Source organism: Pantherophis guttatus, chromosome 6, assembly GCF_059756535.1.
Source record: "Pantherophis guttatus breed Tessera chromosome 6, ASM5975653v1, whole genome shotgun sequence".
NCBI lineage: Eukaryota > Metazoa > Chordata > Lepidosauria > Squamata > Colubridae > Pantherophis > Pantherophis guttatus.
Genome location: NC_142068.1, coordinates 97470955 through 97486937, shown reverse-complemented (window position 1 = coordinate 97486937; position 15983 = coordinate 97470955). Strand labels below are relative to the sequence as shown.

The 15983-nt window shown below is 45.0% G+C and overlaps 1 protein-coding gene across 2 annotated transcripts in view; it reads left to right on the top strand.

Moving 5' to 3' along the window:
* Nucleotides 1-9382: 9382 nt before the first annotated feature.
* Nucleotides 9383-15983, top strand: part of RHOBTB1 (Rho related BTB domain containing 1) — a 29632-nt gene continuing 23031 nt past the window's right edge. The window contains exon 1 of one of the 2 annotated variants that reach the window (XM_034435319.3): nt 9383-9871. The gene's annotated coding sequence lies outside the window, so the exon portion shown is untranslated. Of the gene's footprint in view, nt 9872-9955; nt 10534-15983 lie in introns of those variants that run through there. The other variant, XM_087871938.1, reaches the window with a different exon arrangement.

The window sequence follows — 15983 nt, the reverse complement described above, 5'->3', positions numbered from 1 at the left end:
TTGATCCCCCGGTCACATGACCCCACCAAGCCACGCCCACCAAGCCATACTCACAGAACCGGTAGGGAAAAAAAATTAGATTTCACCACTGGCCAAAAACCATCTGTATTGTCTGGCCAGCATCTCCTTTCTGGGGAACTCTGTGCGGGAAAAGGAGGGCTTCCAGGGAGGGCAGAAGAAAAAATTGAAATTATTTAACAAAGGCACGACCACCTGGAAAATGCTGGCAAAAAATTGCTCTACCTGGCGTCACCTGATCCACAAGTAGAGTACACTGTGGTAGCACAACATAAGCAGGGGCTGCAGAAGCCTGGAGGCATCAGTGCAACGATTGCGGTGTCTACACATTTGCCTAACACATACCAGGACACTCTGTTCCTGAATTGGCCTGACCAATCATCTTCAGACACACCACCATTAAGTTTTGACGTGTCTGCATCGCTGATGATGGACAAAGAACAACAACAATTATATAGTTGGAACTCTTGCTCAAAACAATTGACTGTTGATGCTCCGATTATGAAAGTTTATGGCCCTGAAATTTTGTATTAATCTACAACCCCTTATGCACTGATTGTGAGGCTACAACTAAATAAAATGTTAAGGGCCAGAAAGACCATGGGCAACAGTTGAGAGGACAGTTCCATTAGGAAACAGTTAAGACTCATTTTATCCTTCTGTATCCTCCAAATTTATTATCACAGCCTTGTGATTTCATGACAATCTTGCTACTCCAAACATTTATTGTCCCGAAGCAATTCCCCTCCTGATGGAAACTATGAACAGAGATCCTTCCTGCATGTTGTCTCCTCTGGAAGTTTACCTTGAGCTTATCTCTCAGATGCTTTTACGCAGGCAGGATGACCTTCCTCGTGAGCATTGTGCGAGGTCACAGGTCCAGGAGGTCTGTGGAGGATGGATTATCTTATCTGGGTTGCTCAGATCAAGCAGCCCCTCCAGGCAGCAAAGAGAGGCAGAAAACTCTAAGATTCTGGGATGTTTATGATCACATTTTTATTTATTTATTTATTTATTTATTTGTTTGTTTGTTTGTTTGTTTGTTTGTTTATTTATTTATTTATTTATTTATTTATTTATTTATTTATTGGTTCAATTTATATGCCGCCCTTCTCCAGAAACTTAGGGCGGCTGACAATGCATTAAGCAATAGCCTTCATACTTTTGTATATACCTGCTTGGTAGGGCTTTTGGCCCCCCCAGTAAGTGGTGTTCTTTTTTATACAAAGTCAGCTTATTGCCTCTACAATCCGGGTCCTCATTATACCTACCTCGAAAGGATGGAAGGCTGAGTTAACCTTGAGCCTGGTGAGATTCGAACTTGCAGTAGTTGCAGGCAGCTGGCATGCATGGAAGTTCGCAGCCCGTCCATACGATAGGTTCAGTAATTCATGAATTTATTGGAGATAAATCACAGCAATAATACTTTCATCCAGCAGGTGCCACCAATTCCTGAGAGATGGGGAGGGGGAAATCCATTATGAGTTTTTCAGATTTTAAAAACTGCAGAAAAAATTTCAGCCCTGAATATAAGACACTCTGAACTGAGCCCCATTAAGTTCTATGAGGTTCATTTTCTCACAAAGGAGTGCAGGATGCAAGGCCTCATCTGTGCGGCCTCATCTCATTTTCCTTCTTAAATCTCACTTTCCTGTAAGTTCCTCACTTCTTCGGCCTTCCTCCTCTAAGAGAAAGAAGCGACCCAGAGGTGAGCAGGCACACAAGTGCTAACCAAAAAGAAACTTAGTCTCATTTGGGTTTTTGATGTGACCTTCTCTTCCACAGACTTAGTTTGATGGTATCCAAAAATCTCTGAAATGAATGAAAAAATTGCTAGGAGAAGATAAAGCATAAAGTATACTACTATGTTTTCTATGCCATTTCTCTGACATTTTGTTCTTAAGATATATAGTGCCTGGAATAGGACTCAGCTATGTTAAAATGGATAGGAGGAGCTGGGTTTTTGAAAGTGAATTCTCTCTCCAGACTGATCTAATTGCATTTACTCTTGAAGTTAGTGGACGTCATTCCTGAGTGCCTTTACAGGATTCTGCTGTGAATGAGCTGAGGAGTCAAAAGACAATGCCGTGCAATCTTATACCTGCCTATTCAGAAGTCAGTCCTATTGAGTTCAGAGGAGCTTATGTCCAGCTGGACAAGGAGACTGCAGTCTAATTGCTTTAAAATTTGGGGCAGGGAATTAAATATTAATAAGCACACTGAAAGAAGTAACTGTGCAAGTAAACGAATAATGGAAAAAGTAAATTGAATTAGGGACCATTCTTCCTAGGTTAAATAGCAGGTAAACATTTACAGAAAATTTCTATTCTAACTGTAGCCATATCAGATGACTGTACAAGCTAAATGTCTGATCCTAAGAATATTTGTCTCAAACTTTTTCAAGAAAAAAAAAACCCCCATTGCACCATTGTAAAGATATAGCATTGTAGAAGAATATCAGACCAAATCAGCAACACAATATATACAAATAATATGCATAAGAAATTATGCCTATTATATTTAAATAGGGTATGTGCTGGAAAAGGCCAAGAAAGCAAGGTAAGAATGTCCAAGATAGGAAGGAGGAGTTCTGGGAATGCCAGGAAAGGAAGCCAGTGATGGGTAAAGATAAGCCTCTTCATGGGGGAACGATTTCGTGGGATCTCAAAAAATGAAGATGGCTGAAAAGAGGCAGGTTAATTTGGACCATGAACAAAGAGAAGCAGGCACACGGTTAAGGAAAAGCTACAGAGACATTAAAATGGGTCCCATACATCAGCATTGATGATACTAGAGCATATCTGGCCTTCAATCTCTTCCAACTGGAATTTATCCACAAATATTTCCGCTTTAGAGAAAATACATATTTTCAAGTCAATGGCATTGCCATAGTATTTGCCTGGCTCCAACATCTGCCAAAGGTTTCATAGCTGAGATAGAAGGATGCTGCCTTGGATCCATTTCTCAGTGGATAGGAAAAAACCTCAGAAGCTTTTGCCCCACCATCTATCTGAAATGAAGTATGTTTTCTGGACCCACCCCGGGGGTGAAATGCTCCCGGTTCGGACCGGCTTGGGCGAGTAGGTAGCGATGGTGGCGGGCAATTCGGAGAACCGGTAGCAAAAATCCCTGCCCCTGCCCCCCATGCCCAGCTGAGCCACGTGATCATCAGAGGCTTTTTTTCTTTTAAATGGCTCTGACGATCCAAGCTCTGACGATCCCAGCTGAGTTGCCTGATCGTCAGAGCCTTTTGAAAGCATTTTTTAAACATGGTTTTACATGTAAAAAATCGTTTTAAAAGTAAAAAAAAAAAAATTGGCCACACCCACCCAGTCACATTACTCCCACCACCAAGCCATGCCCACAGAACCGGTAATAACAAATTTTAGATTTCACCACTGACACAACCACAGCCCAGATCTATGCACTCCCATTTGCTGGTCCAGAATCAGATGTCGGTTCCAGATGTCCCATCTGGGAGATGCTTCCAGCCTCTGCCTAGACTAGAGCAATCTGCAAAATTTAAGCCCTGTCCAGAATCTATTAGACCGATCAGGAACTTGCTAGTTCTATATGTTCTTAGATTTCCAAGGCAGAGAACCTTTTTCTCTTGCATAACTTGCTGGAAATGAAACCAGTTCAAACAACACCTGCTTCCACAGTGGCCAGATGTGATTAAAGTAACCCGATTGGTGATTTTGCTTCTTCTCTCCCCCACCCCCCCATCCAAAGCCATGCCAGCTGCTTTCCCGTTTGGGAAATGGGATGAGAAGACAGCAATAACTTGGGAACCTAGAAGGGGAATCTCCTCAGAACTCTGGTCAATTTTACCCTGTTAAAAGGGAGGGGGGAAAACTGGCACCCAGTATTTTGTGGCTCTGCTACTGAACCTGGGAGATGGAAGGAAGGAAGGAAGGAAGGAAGGAAGGAAGGAAGGAAGGAAGGAAGGAAATCCCCAACCTTTTGTGGCATGGCGCCTTTTCACAGGTGTCCCAGGCAGAGGGCAGGTAGGGTGTCCCTGTCCTCAGAGTAGCCGCGGCCACTGAGAATGGAGGCCCTTTTGCAGAGTGGAGTGAATGTCTGGTGCAGAGAGAGAAAAACTCCTGGGGGAGATTGGCCTTCCCCACAGTCTGGGAGCAGCTTGAGGACAACATTTGCCCTTCTTGCCCTCAAGAAGGAGGTGCCTGGATAGCTCAACAGACTAAGCACTGTAATTTAACACCAGCTGTCTGCAATTACTGTAAGTTCGAATCTCACCAGGCTCAAGGTCGACTCAGCCTTCCATCCTTTCTAAGGTAGGTAAATTGAGGACCCAGTTTGTGGGGGCAATAAGCTGACTTTGTATAAATATACACAAGTATGAAGGCTATTGCTTAACGCACTGTAAGCTGACCTGAGTCTCCGGAGAAGGGCGGCATATAAATCAAATAAAAAGAAAAAAAAAGAAAGAGCGGGAAGCCTGTCTTGAGGTGGAAAGTCCCAGCCTGACTAATGAAAGGGACAACATCAAATGGCAGTGACTAACACCAGTTCCCTCGTTAGCTTATCATCAAGGCTTTTCCTTTGGGTTCCCTCCAAGCAACTGCTCTTTTCTCATTTCCTGGGCCTTGTACTTCCTCTCTCCCCCCTTTCCCCAATCGGTTCATTCTGTTCCTCTCTGGAATTTGGCTCTTCCTTGAAAAAGAAACACAAAGGAAGAAAATCTGCTTTTAAAGCTTCCCTCCTTATGTGCCCAAATGAGAGGTCTTGACCATCAGGTGCCACAGCTGCCAGTCCACACTCCCCTCTCCCAGAGGCCTCCTCTGCCCACGTTGGGTTTTCCTGATTGCCAGGGAGGCTTCCTGGTAACCGGAGGGGCTCTAAACGAAGGCAAGAGAGCAAATCATTTAGTTAATGACTGACGACTGGAAAGAACCAGCCAAGCAGGAGCAGGGATCAGGCTGTGCTTCTGCTTCCTGCAAAACATGTGACCACCCCCCTCAATCCCTTGGAGACAAACAGAAAGCAGCTGAGAGGGTGACCACTCCGCGGAGGATTAAAATAATGAACAGGTAGAGTTTAGGGGGCACGTCCATCAACTCCATAGGTCAGGGGTTTCCAACCTTGGCCACTTTAAGACTTGTGGACTTCAACTCCCAGAGTTCCTCAGCCAGCTTTGCTAGCTGAGGAACTCTGGGAGTTGAAGTCCACAAGTCTTAAAGTGGCCAAGGTTGGACACCCCTGCGGTAGATTGCTTATCTGAACTGAATGTGTGTACATACAAATACATGTGACAGGGCCATCTGTGGATCCTTTGAACTTTTGAAAAAAAAAGAAGATAAGACTTTCCTTTCCCCAGCAGGTGGTTAGTAGACTAAGATTCCCATATGGAGTCCATATGGATCTCATCTGCAAGGAGAAAATTCTGGGCGCCTTGAAAGAGCATTTTCTCTCACGTGGCTTTGACCTCTGAGGAGCTTCAGAACAAGAACACTGATTCACATTGCAATATTACGAAAACTGGTCAACCACTTTTTAAACAAATTGCATGGCTGTATAAATGTCATCTTGATTTCAGCTTTGTTTTTCATCTTTATTTATTTGCATTGTTCATTAGATTTACATCCTATCTTTGGGCCCAACTCTGGACATTCCAATAAACATTAAGATAAAAATAAAATGGGCGGGGGGGGGGCAGGATTATAAATTGGATGGGTGAATGGATGGATGGATAAATGGATCCTGGTGTTGTAATCAACAGAAAGGAACTCCCTGCCTAACTGAGATGATGAGGTGGGATTAAAATGATCTGCTTCTTCCTTGGCCTTCAGGAGGTGGGATGGACACAGGGGTGGGCTTCAAAATTTTTAGCAAGGGGTTCTCTGCCCGGTTGCTGAGTGGGCATGGCCATGGTGAGTGTGGCCTAGTTGTCTTCCTGCACCATGGCGGGGGGGGGGGCATTTTTGCCCTCCCCAGGCTCCGGAGGCTTTCCTCGAGCCTCCGGGAGGGCAAAAACAGCCTCCCCAGGCTCCGGAGGCCCTCTGGAGGCCGGAAATGGCTTTGAACTTCCAGTAGGCCCATTTTTCGCTCTCCCTGAGCCTCCGTGCATGCCCTGTACTTACCTGCAACCAAAACGGACCGCATGGGTACTCCTGGGAGGGCTGGGCTGGGGTGGGCGGGGCCAGCCAGGAGTGGGATTTGGGGTTCTCTGACCTGCACAGAATCTTAGCTAGAGGTTTTCCTGAACCCCTGCGAACCCCCAGCAGCCCACCCCTGGATGGACATCTTCAGGGGGCCAGAAGAGCAAAACAAATATCCAGAGAGATAAGCCAGGGCATCAGGGCAACACGTAATACACACAAGGTTTTTTTTCCTGAGTTCAAGAATGTGTAAGGGAAAAACTCCAATTCTTCAGAATGTTTCCAAGGTCAGTTTGACTGAAAACAAGTTTCATACTGATATGTTTTGGAAGCCAAAATGCACTTTTGAACCCTGCAAACCTAAGTAAGGCCACTGCCATTCACACAATTTTATTAGTACATCAGGCTTTTCCTCTGTTTGTTTCTTTTTGCGCGTGAAAACCTTTTGCGTGATAAATAAGCACGCAGGACATTAAAATACTGCATCCAAAACTCTGGGAAATCAGCAAAGGGAAGGAGCTCCATACAACTTAAAGGATCTTTGGGTGGGCCTCCAAAAAACCCAGCTGATTGTCTTTTACTGCTGTGTTATCTTTGTTATGTCTGTTTGCAGAGTAAACTGTTTTTGACAAGGCCATCCTGCAAAGATTAATGGGGGTTAGATTAAAATGTCCTTGATTTTACCATTTAATCCAGCCCATTTTAGTCCTTTGAAGATGACAAAATAAAAGGCATCTCTTTCCTCTTCTCTGGGCCACATTGGATTTTGGCCTGACCTTTGGGGGGTTGGAAGCCAATGCCCCGCCCTAAAGTCATTGAATAATTTTAGGTGCTTCCTGAGTCCATAAGGAGAGCAGTCCACTCTCCAGATATTCTGTGCTAGAGAAAGCTTCATTCAATAATGTACAGTATATAACATTGGAGACATTGTAGAATGCATGCCTGCTATTAGACTTTCAGACCTTCAGTTGTTACAGTTTCTACCAAAATGTACTTTCCTTGTAATCATCTACCAAAATATGTGGAACCAGGAAGAGCCTCCCACCAAACATACCACGTCCCATTGGCTGCTGCTCGGATTTACAAGGGCTCTTGTTTTCATAACATCCATGGTTCACTTAAACCAATGAAAACTGGCATTTTCACACAGGAACCGTGAAATTATCATGCTTAGACCCACCCAGTCTTCTGCAGTAAAATACTTGAGACTGCTGTCCATTAAAGCTTAGTCTGTGACTTAAGCGAAGCAGTGAATAAGAGAGAGACCAGAGATCTCCAGCATGGTACTGGTTCTTTTTCTCCCTAATCGAACACCACTGCACATGCCTGGGCTGCTTTTTGAAAGATCTTGATCCTCTACTTGCCCTCCCCCCTCCATACATCCCTCACCATAATAATAGAAGGTGTTGTCTAATTATCTGGAGGAAACCAGCTTGATGTACCACAACTATCACAAGGATTTTGAAGAAGATTCCCTTAAGCTACATCCTGACTTTTGTGGCAGGCTTCTCTAGGTGGGATGCCTGTGGAACAGATGCCATTTTCCAAGCCACACACACCCTCCATTCCAAATAAATTCACAAAAGGTGAAAGTCTTTGCTGGTGTTTGGAAAGATCCTAGCTGGTTGCAAGAGCAGAGCAATCTACAGGGTTGGCCTAACATGCAAAACACATCAGTTTCACCTGATAAGATGCAGTTTTGTAGTCCACTATTGTTTCAAGTGAATTGTCACAAGGATATTGTCTCCAGGCTCCAAAATCTTTTTACTAAACTCGCTTGTGATCAATATTAGCCATGTGCACAGCAGTTACTTCATTTTGAGATGCATCTCCTAGGATCATCACTTAAGTTTTCAGCTTCCATTTCAGAGAGAAGCATTGATTTTAAATATCCCTCTGTGAGGAAGATGGGCAAGCTCTGGCAGAACAAAACCAGAGCTAGGTAGTTCTCAGAACACAAAATATGCCTTATTTTCAAGATGCTGAGTAACTGCATGTAAATTGCATGTTGTAGGATGCTTATCTTTTGAGAGGCATCTGTGATTACAGGAAAATAGTAGGATTGGTGAGTGAAAAACAGCCACTGTCTAGACAGATATTGTTTTAAATGTGGCACCAAGATTTTTGTACATACTAATGTTCTCTGTGAATTTGCAACAGCTCCTATGTTCTCCCTCAAATATGAACACCTGTGCAAAGGAAACACATCTCTAGAATAATTATAGTTGCATATAAAAGTGAAAATCATTTTGGAAAAAGAGGGTTCATCTCAGATTAGAAAGAAATCTGAAATATTTTAAGAAAAGAACCTCTGTTAGCTACAACGGCATCAAAATTAACGAGGAAGGCACCAAAGTTATTTCTTTGGTGCTTCTTGCCAGGTTTACCCTTGAAACTTTAAAAATTGTGATCCCTCAACCTGGAGGCTCCTTTCCTGATGTTTTGAGGTGTTTTGGTGATTCCAAGTCACTTCTTGGAAAACATTATACTTCTTCAGGCAGTGTTGAGGATGGCTGTCTAGAAAGGGTGGAGAAGAAGAGAAGAGAAAGGGAGGCACTAATAGCCACCCGGTTTTTGGTCTACAGTATGATAATTTACAGACATATGATATTTTTGCTTCTTCAGATATTTGCACAAGCTGCTTTGAGAGTCATATTAGCAGAAAAATACAAAAATATTCTAGAAAAAACTCTCATGCTAACTGCCTTTGGAGAAAATAAGTCAGGGATCAATGCCCTTTTTTTCCTCTTCTAATAGTGGGATACAGACCTTTTCCAACAAAGAGTTGCAGGAAAATATCTATCTATCTATCTATCTATCTATCTATCTATCTATCTATCTATCTATCTATCTATCTATCTATCACCTAGCTATCTATCATCATGTTTAAAAACTGCCCATCTCCCCCACAGAGGGACTCTGGGTGGGTATACAATAAAATAGGAATAGGAATGGGATTCAGATTCACTTGCTGGATTTTTCCCCCACATGTATGTGCTAAACCAGTGGGGCAGGTCTAGATGAAACTAGGCGCCACCTCTGATGTATTGCTAGAGCTGGGATAGCATCTGCCGTGGCACCTGCAGCTTCCTGCTCTTGAAGAAAAGGTGCCGACTGGTCCTCTTGGGTTAAGGGCCATTCATTCATTCGTTCATTCATTCATTCATTCACGGGGGGAGGGGGGGCTCCCCGTGAATTTCGCGTAATCGACCTCAGCGATGATGTCACACGGAGGGGGGTCAGGCAGGAGCTCGGAGAAGTCCCTCCTGGCTCGGCGTTGCCCAACCTGGCTGCCGCCTTCCAGATGTGCGCCCGGCCCTTCAGCCAGAGCCTCCCGGGAGGGGCGGCCTCCAGCCGGCTGAAGGTCTGCGGAGCGAGCGCCACGCCCGGGCCTCGCTCGCTGGCTGGCCGGACAGCCGGACTGCCTCTTTTGCCTCAATGAACCGCCAGGCCGGGGTATAAATAGCGCGAGGAGGCGGCGGCGGCGACGTCACCTCGAGAGGAGCTGCTCCGGAGCTGAGCTGCCCGCGGGAAGGAGGAGGAGGAGGAGGAGGAGGAGCTGGCCGGCCGGTTGGCTGGCGAGCGAGCGAGGGAGCGCCTGGCTGCTGCAGCAGCTGCGGAAGGAGCGGCTGGAAGGGCGGCTGGGCTCCTCGCCATGCAGCCTGGCCGGCGGCAGAGCTGACGGCTGCGAGACGCACGGCCGCCGCGCTGGTTGCCAGGGTCGCTCGGTGCCGGTGAGTGCCCGGGAGGGGCCCGCCACGTGTCGCCCCCCGATTCGCGGGGCAGAAAGTTGGGGCGCGGGGCGGGCGCTCGTCCCCGGGACCTTCGGCAAGCGCGCCCATTGTCCGGGTGTCCCCGGCCCCTCGCTTGCAAATGCGCGGCGGGTGCCGAGAAGAGCCCCGCGGGACTGGCGTGGGTGCCGAAAGCCTCGTGGCCCGGCCCGGCCCCAGCAGCCAAGTGCGGAGCTGGCGCTCCTGGGCGCCGCTTTGGGAGAGACGGAGCTGCCCGGCTGGTTGGATGCTCCGCTCCTTTCCGAGAGATGCTCTGAGCAAACTCGGGGGCGCTGCGCGCTTTCCCCGCCGCGGAGCTTTTCCCGAACCAAGGAAACTTTCCGGCGGCCTCGGGGGCTCTCGGCGCGAGACCGGTCCGGCCAGGCGGGCAGAGCCCTTTGCAGCGGGGGCGCATCTGGTCCCCGTTCCGCTGCGCCCTGCCCGGCGGCGGTGCCAGGACGGCGTCCGTGACTGACAGGCGCTCCCGCGGTCTGTTTTCTGTTCCTGGATGTTCTGTTGAACGGCAGCCAGACATGTAGCGCTGGAGGCTGGGTGGGCGGGCTGGGGCCGCTCGGAAAAAGCCGAAAGCAGGGGAAGCTGCGGATCTGGGTCATTTGCACGGTCGGGTAGGTTTGGATCCCAGCCCGCAGCCGTTCTGGGGCTTTGCATAATTCATCGTTGCAGGGCACCCTTGTGACATACCTGGCTTGCCTCCTTTGAATCCCAAGGACTGATGGTTTGCTTAGCCTGACATTCCTTGCTTTAACTTTTCTTTCTTTGTCGGTCTAACTGAGCAAAACTCTTCTACGTGTGAACTCCAAGCAGGAAGATGAACTTATTTTAAATCTTATTGCCTCTTCTATGTTGTTTCAATCTGCAATTGCAGAATCAGGTAACGGTTTTGCAATTACTAGTAGCTATGAGGGAGGACCCCTGAAAACTCTGATGTTTTAGCAGTTATTGGGGGTTCTTGAATTAGAAGACCCGGTTCCTGCACAGCGCTTAACTCTGCTAGGTCTCTTTACCAGGAGGCTTTGACAGCAAATTAACTGGGTCAAAAGCATCAACTGTGGAAGTCTGGGCTCTAGGAAATGCCAACTGTCATGATGCCCAGGAAAGGCTTCAGGGCATTACTAGCCCTTTCCCATTGGCAGCGGGATGGGCAAGCCCCACCCACTTCTGCCTCGCTGGCCAATCAGTGTCTGGGACATGTTCCAATCAGTAACAGAGAGGGTTTTCTTCAGTCATGGGCACTTATATATCGAAAGGGTCAGGCGGCTGATTGTAGGTCTTCCTGCAACATATAACCGATAGAATTAATTTAGCGTGTTTTGTGAAGAAATCTGTCCTGGGTTAAAATTAATCCTGAGTGGTTAAATTGGCCCTTTTTTGGTATTCTCACCAGACATTTGTTCTTCTCCTAGCGTCAGTTAAACTTGTTACGGTGCTGAAAGGCATGGTTATTGCACTTTTTCTGATTATTGGGGACAGTTAAAATTAGGCAGCCAGGAGATTAATTTAGCCAAAACCATGGTGATGCCTGGATGCTCAGCTTGTGCTGGCCCTTTGCCAACTTTGGCTGATCTTGGAAAACTAAGCAGAGCTGGACCTGGTGAATTCTTGGCTAAAGGTCTCAGGCTGAGGGCAGGAAGAAAGACACGGCACATCTCTTCCAGTCTGTTGCCAAGAGAATCACGTACAGTTGTACACTATCTGTGACATCCCAAGGAGTGGATCTGAGCTCTGAGGAGATCTTACAATTTAAGGCAAGACCTCTTAGGAGTTGTGTGTGCTTTCATATCTGTAGCATATCCCTGGACGCCAGAGTATTTGTCTAAGCCAGTGGCCATTGACCTCCATGGCAGATTGAGCTGTTTTAAGAATGTTTACATTGGACTGTGGAGCCCGTTCATATGGGAGAGGAACTATTTACAGCAGGGATCAAATACACACTCAGACAATGAGGAAGAGAGGCTGTTTGTGGGGCTGATAAAGAGATCCTAAAACACAGTTTTTCTAGGGCATTTCCTTCTTCATGGCATCTTTGGGGCCAATTTTTCAAACTTTGCAATAGTCCATGGGCAGGTTGCATGGGGGGAGGGAGTAAACGAAGTTGCTTTGAGGGTGTGAAGGTCACCCTCTCACTCTCTCACTAGCCATAAGCATTGCTGTCCCTGCATCTATGTCTTGTGGCCACCCCAAATATCCCAGAGGGGACAAAGCCAACAATTTCCCCTCTGCTTTCTGATTCGGGGGTTGGAGTTTTTGACCGCTTAGCTTTTCAAAACTGAGCCAGGTTTTTTTCAAAATAAGCAAAACACACTTTAAAAAGTAATGCGCTGTTATCTTAACCCATAAAGGGTTCAAATATTTTTGCCCTACGCAATACAGTGGCCTCATCAGATCCCAAATCATGGGACGTGGATGGGAGTATGTTTCTAACCCAGATTTATGTCACCCCAAGGAAATATGGTTCACCCAAATATTGGAATGGGGGCAGCATTTATTTATTTATAAGTTCTTTTGGCTGCTTTTCCTCAGATGATCTCAAAATAGAGATTCAAATTCCATCTGATTAAAATTGAGGAAAAAGGACAAAAGCATAGTGACAATAGTTACTAGTTTCACAGTTTCAATATTCAACCAAAGAAATGGGTTGGTAGTATGTTGAACACCCACAAAAATGCTAAAAAGCTAAATGAACAAAAATCCTATCTTTGAATATCCCACTTGATAATCTTGTAATTTTGTAAACTCTCATAATCTTGTGAGTTCTAACCCTTTAAAAATACTGTTTTATGCAATTGTGTTCGGTCTGTGGATGTTGCTTAGGATTTTAGAGATATTAGTTTTTCACTAATGTTGTGTTACTCTCCCTGGCCTGATAATTTCATGCACTTTTAAGTATTGGTAACAATCTTTACTGAACAGGGACTACGTACGCGTAGGTTAAGGTGCCATCACTGAAAAGACCTTGCCTGACCAGCAGATGAGAAGGAACATGTCTTTGTAAGAACGGTTACTGTAGCTCCAAACAACCTCAATATACCAGGCACCAACTGTTGCAAGACTTTTTCGGAAGGCTTTTTGGCAGCACTTTTCAAGAACTGAAAAGAAACTGCAGAAGGGGTACTTGAAATGTTTCCCCACATTTCAGACCCCCTCGGCTGGACTCAACCGAGGAGTGTGAAAATTTTCTGCAGACTTTCTTAGAAGGCTTTCATGTAGAACTGACCCTTGCAGTGATGACTTAGATGGTCTCTAAGGGCTCCAGTGAAAGCCTCCCTTGAAATGAGCCTGGTGGGGTTTTGTGAATTTTACAAATGGAGCGAGATTTCCAGGCCAAGGATGTGCAAGGCAAGGACCTCTCTCTGTTTGGCAACATCAGCTGTTCTGAGCAGTTTTTCTCAAAGCGAAGTAAGGAAAAAGCTGCCATTGTGCAGGATTAACAGATACCAAAAGGAAAATGTGTGAGAGCTGCAAGAATATCTCTTGTTCTCCAGAAGGAAGTGAGCACAAAATTCCCATTATGAACACCACTGATATTGTTCAGGAATCCAATGTTTACTTTTTTGATATTCATTACTTACTATTTTCACTGAAGTTAAAATCATCATTTATAAAATCAAACACTTTCTCCCAAAACTTGGTAAGTGTAGGACATTGTAAAAAAATGTATTTTAAAGAAGCATTATCCTTAATCCAATGCTGGTTTTGACAACTTTTTCTATATAAACATTAACAGACTTCAATAAATTATAAATATTATTTTTTGTGTCTAAGTGGTGATTTGAGATCCATTGATGCTCTTGCTATAGAAGGTATGGGTTATATAAATATAACTGTGCGACAAAACATTTTCAGAGGAAAATAATACATACCAAGTACTTGGAATCTGACGAATAGGCAATGTAAAAGTCTAATACTGCAGTACTTCAAAGATAAATGGATTGAGGACCTGATTAAACTTGCCACTTATAAGTGGATTACTTATAGACTTAGTAGAGGCAAGTATAATGAAATATGAGATTTATTTATACAGAATAGAGCAGGTTAAGAAATATATTTATATAGTAAATGTATATAACCAGAAAAACATCACTAGAAGCCAAAATCACAAGACTACCTCTGATTTACTCTGGCCACGGCATGCATGCAAGTTCATTGGAGAAGTCAGTGATGCAAGAAAGATTAGTGGAACAAGAAGGGGCAAGCAAAGAACATGCTGGCTTGATACCATCAAAGATGGTGAACATCCAACAACTGAAAGAAGCTGTGCTTGACAAGATAGCAATCCTGGAACTGGTTCCTTAAAATGTGAACAGTTCAAAGAAAGCACATTCCACCCTCCAAGTCATGCTTTTCTCTTGGCTCAAACTTTGCCCTGTGACCATACTTCCAAGAAGATGACTGCAGCCATGGCCCTGAAGTTCTATTTCCGGGCAACTTTCCCTGATAGATGGGGGCCTATGCAGGACTCTTCCCACTGGTCTCCACCACAGATGATAATGGAGAAGAGATTCTTTCAGATGTTTGGGTTTAGACCTTTCTGCCTTTGAATTAAGACCATTGTGGCTGGCAGGCAATCGGAGCAGGTCTTTTGAGGTTCTTGTTACTTGATAGTTTTGCTTCGCTGGGCTCTTAGCAACTTGGCAGCTGCCCTCTTTAGAGTAATTGGCAGGCCAGAGTCCCATGTGTGAAAGACTGGAAGGAGGCTCTCCCAGGTTGGGAAAGCGGCAAAGGATGGACCAGTTGAAACCGACCATACCATCAGGGGACCCTCCTCTCTGTGTACCCATTAGGTGAAGCTTGAATGTGGGAAGGAATGCTCACCTCCCTTAGAAAGGAGTGAAGGTCTGGATATGATGCTCTCTGGGTCCCAGGGAAGACTGTGGCTTTACTTTACTAGCAACATCTTTAATAGCAATGTCTCCTTCCCTTACTAATATCAGTCTTGGGTGAGGTAGGTTCAGCACCTTGTTGTATCACGTCTATTACTTTGAGATCACTGTGGGAGTTTTATTTATTTATCTATGCATTGCTTGTTCAGAAACACAGAGACGCAACTGTAAGGGACCCAAATAGGCATCCATATGATTTCCCATCATTCTCCTTCAATCTGCCATCCAACCTGCTACTTTTCTGAAGTTTTTTTTTTTTTTTATTGCTTGAAACGAGTAACCTTATCAGTTCTGGCAAAGACACACAATCTTTCGGCCTGGTGAATTTTTTAAAAGCTCAGCCTTTGAATGTAGTTATTCTTCCCAATGTCATTTATTTATTTACTTTCTGGAATGCTTTCTGCAGGAGGGGAATCCTGAAATATTTTATGCATTTGGGCTGCATCCAGACTGCCTGTTTTCACAACTGATGCTGTGATTGCACAGCGCAAATGCATAATGATTAACCCCATTTGCCTCCCTTTGCCAGTTGTCATTCTGTACAGCAAGACTCGAGTTATGACCACAATTTCTGTTGCTAAGTAAGGCAGTTGTTAAATGAATCACACCAAATATTACAACCTTTTTTTGCCATGTTGTTAAAGAGACACACTGCAATTTTTAAGTGAATCACATGGTAATTAAGGCTGAGGTTTCAAAAAATTCACCAGACCAAAAGATTGTGTATCTTTGCAAGAACTGATAAGGTTACTCGTTTCAAGCCATAAAAAATCAACTTTGATTGTCAGAAGCTGGATGGGATGGGAAAGTCCCAAATGGTGATCATGTGACCCCAGGATGCTGCAGCCATTGTGAATACAGGCTGGCTGCCAAGCGCCCAAATTTTGATTATTTGACTGTAGGATATTGCGACCGTCATAAGTGCAAGGACCAGTTGTTAGTCACTTTTTCAGTGACATTGTAATTTCAGTCATTAAACAAATGGTTGTAAATCAAGGACCATCTGTAGTTGGAGGCCTCTAAATGCTGCCTGGTATCCAGGTGTCTCTTAAGGATGGGAGTTAAAGTCTTATGGGAAGAAGACCCTCCTCTTAAATATTCCCTCCCTACTCCACCTGGGTGGCCCTGCTTTCCATTCCCTGGTCAGATTATGTGGCTTTGTGACAAAGAAGAAA